Genomic DNA, 3,877 nt, shown 5'->3' with positions numbered 1-3,877 from the left:
TCCTTCTCCTAAGGATAATGCCTAAACCCTCTCAAACAGCATTTCCTGGTGTTAGGGTTGGCTCAGAGGAGTGAGTCCCCAAAGCTTTTCTGCAGATACCCCAAAGGGAGCAGCAAGGCCTGAGCAGAGTGTGCTGACTCCTGTGCTGGCACTGCGACACATCCAGCAGCAGATAAGATAATGCAGAGCTCTGCTGTAGGCAAAGCATTGAAGAATAGCAAATGGGCTTTAGCAAACCCATCCCCTTTGAGTGTTTGGAGAAAGGAAAGGCTGAGAAGAGCAGCAGCCAAGGAAATCCTCTCTTTTTTTCCCTGCATTGTTCCTCCCAAGAGGTCCTGGTTGGAAATGACCTCACAGATGGCATTTTTCTGGAGGAGCTTTGCTCATGCTGCTCGATGTGACATGAAGGTCTTCCCAGCCCAGTGCTGCTGAGCCTGGAAAATCTGGGGCTTGTCTCTGCTGGGATTTGCTGGGAGGCTCTGTGGGTGTGCTGGAGGGAAATCTCTGTCCTGGCAATGTTGGTGTGGCTTGTGGTGCTTTGCTGTTCCAGTGTGGGATGAGCTGGGCAAGGGCAGGGGAGTCTGGCAGGAGAATTTGGTGTGTGACACAACAAATATGTGGGATAACAGAGAAAAAAGTGTGTGAAAACACTTTCAGCCTGTGGGGTGGCCACAGAATGCTGGATGGGGTGGCCTGGGAGTGGATACTGGGAATACTGGCAGCTCAGCCCTGCCAGGCACCTTCAGGTGTGGCCAGTGAGTATGTTCTGGGTGTTCTGGGTGTTGTGGTGTGGGGGAAAGTTTTCCAGCCAGGCCAGTTGCTGGATGAGGTGTGGGATGTGCTGCCTCACACATCCAACTGGTTCCAGGGAGCACAAGGACTTGTGCCTGCTCTGCTATCCTCCTTGGGCTCTGTTGTTTCCAGTGGCTATGACAATTGAAGGCTATAACTCATTTATTTGCAATCCACATCTCCCTGACAGACAAGGGCCACATAATGGAGAGGATCTCCTGTGAATATTGCTATTTTAAGGCACAAGTCCCTGTCAATCTCTGTCTTTCTCTATACAGATTTCTCTCCCATTATTTCTAGTGCATCCAGGAGGCCAGTGGAGAGTGAATATTTTGTGCTTTTTCGGCTAATTAGTCCATTCCCAGCTCCTATTAAACAACTTCCACTTCCCTCAATGTAAAAAAAAAATCAGGTGGTTGCTTGATTTGGAAAAAATATTAGCTTTCTATTTACTAATTTTTCTGGAAAATCAGGACTTTTCCCAAAGTTTCTTCTAGAATCTTTGACTTTATTGGAGGAGAAAAAAAGACATCTAGATATTTAGGCATTTTGTTTCATCCATGTTCTTTCCAAGCTTCCTGAACTCTCTCCTCTCATCCATTGGAGCCTCTGCATCCCTTGCACTGCTGAGTTCCAGGCTCTGGAAGAGCAGCATGTGCTGGGAACTCAGCAGCAGAGCTGGGAACTCATCAGCAGTTCCCCAGTGCTGGAGGAGAAACCTGTGAAAGCTGAACAAGGATGTCAGAGATGCGTCAGTCTGACCTCAAATGGGTGATTGGTGTTATGTCTGGGGAGTTGGGAGGGACTCGCAGCCATCTGGAAAGGGATGGTTTGTTTGAGGGGAACTTTGAGTGAGAACTGACATTTGCCACCAGATTTCTTGGGGTTTCTGTGAAAACTAGAACCAGAATTCTGCTTGGAACTGCAGTTTCTGGTTCATCACACTGGTAGTTTTTTAAGGGAGGTGATTCTCTCCCTCTGCTCTGCTCTGGTGAGGGCTCACCTGGAATCCTGCACACAGTTCTGGTGTCCCCAATGTAAGGAGGACATGGAACTGATGGAGCAAGTCCAGAGGAGGCCACCAAGTTGCTAAGAGCACTGGAGCATCTCCCCTGTGAGGACAGGCTGAGGGAGTTGGGGCTGTTCAGCCTGGAGAGGAGAAGGTTGTGTGGAGACCTCAGAGCACCTGCAGGAGCTGAAGGGGCTCCAGGGAAGCTGCAGAGGGATCTGTGTTAGGAGCTGCAGGGACAGGACAAGGGGCAATGGGTTCAGATTGAAGGAGGGGAAATTTAGGTTAGATCTTAGCAGAAGTTTTCCCTGTGAGGGTAGTAAGACAGTGGCCCAGGTTGCCCAGGGAGGCTGTGGCTGCCCCAGCCCTGGCAATGTTCATTCCAGGTTGGATGAACCTTGAGCAACCTGCTCTGGTGGGAGGTGTCCCTGCCCAGGGCAGGGGTTGGGGCTGGATGATCTCTGAGCTCCATCCCAACCCCTAAAATTCTCTGGCTATACTGGTGGGATTAGGGTTAGGGTTAGAGATGTCCCAAAACATAACAAGTTGTCTCCTCTTTTGCTCAGGAGGTAACACTTGGTTACAGCAGCCAGTCCACCCTGATGTAGTCATTTTCTCCCTTAAAACATTTGATGTTTGGGGATTCTTACTCTTTTTAATGAAAAGAAACAAAGTTTTTCCTCAAAGGGCTTTGTGAAAACTGCTGCTGTGGAAGCTTCTCAACCAACATTCCCATCTTCATGTCAAAGCTGAACGAGTTTCCATGAGCAGCATGATGAGACAGGGGGTGGATCTCATCACAGAGAGAAGGAGCTGCTGTGCCAGATGTTAAGCTTTATCCTTGTTGATTGAACTGCATTTTTCATGCTCCACCCTGGCAATGAATCCTGCAGCCACCATCCCTCTAGATGCTCCAGGAACACTCTAAATGGTCATTAACTAATGCTAAATGATGATGGAGCAGCTCCTGAAATGCATGTGACACCCACATGAATAACAAATGGATTTGTTTCTGTCAAGGCAGTGACAAGGGATTGCAGCTGAATCAACACCAGCCACGAGTCCCTCCTGGGGTGTGTGGCCACAGGGGATGCTGTGAGAGGAGATGCCATGGTAGAGATGCCTGTTCAGGATGAGCTGTGGGAGAAAACAAGTCCCAGGGTGACAAACCAACCCTGTTTCTATTGATCCTCACTGGATTTGGCCTCCTAAAGTCATTAATGAGGGTGGAATCATGTTGTTAGCCTCCACAACTGTGTCCATCCCTGAGAGATCATTCTCATCTCATTATGATTTGGCAGAACAAAAAAACCCTTAGAGGTCAGGCCTGTGATGATGTATCAGTACATCTGCATCTCTCCAGGGGAAAACAGATCAAGAGGCAAAGGATTTTTCTGTGGTGTTTGTGCATGGTGGTAGAAAAACGTGTAAGGGTCTCCTGGGAGGAGATTTCCCATGTGAAACATGAAAGCTCTTTGTCTTAAAGCATTTCTGTTTGCCATGGAATTAATTAAGACCAAAATCCCTGAGCAAAATAAAACACTGAAACCCTGGGATGGCTCATTATAGGGATGAGCTGATTTTTAGCTGGTCCTGAAGAAAGTCAGGGAGAAGCCACACAGAGCTGGGGAACCTTCCCCCATGTGCAGTGTGGAAGGTGCATGTCAGGATCAACTTCACAGGGGGTTGGAGACCAAACCTAGAATCAGAGAATTTTAGGGGTCAGAATGGAGCTTAGAGATCATCCAGCCCCAACCCCTGCCCTGGGCAGGGACATGTCCCACCAGAGCAGGTTGCTCAAGGTTCATCCACCCTTTGAACACTGCCAGAGTTGGGGCAGCCACAGCCTCCCTGGGCAACCTGTGCCAGTGTCTCACCACCCTCACAGGGAAAATTTCTGCCTGAGATCTAACCTAAATTTCCCTCTTGCAATTTGTACCCAAAGACATATGTGTGGCCACACTGAGGACTAGGAGAAACCCCCAAATCCCTATGGAGGTGATGGTGCTTTGTCTCACCAGGATCCAATTCCACCTTAACTCCATGGGCAACACCTTTCCCTGTAGAACAACTAGC

The sequence above is a fragment of the Acanthisitta chloris genome, unplaced genomic scaffold, assembly GCF_000695815.1.
Source record: "Acanthisitta chloris isolate BGI_N310 unplaced genomic scaffold, ASM69581v1 scaffold3667, whole genome shotgun sequence".
In the NCBI taxonomy this organism is placed as follows: domain Eukaryota; kingdom Metazoa; phylum Chordata; class Aves; order Passeriformes; family Acanthisittidae; genus Acanthisitta; species Acanthisitta chloris.
The sequence above is the reverse complement of the archived record's forward strand: the minus strand, read 5'-3'. Positions refer to the sequence as shown.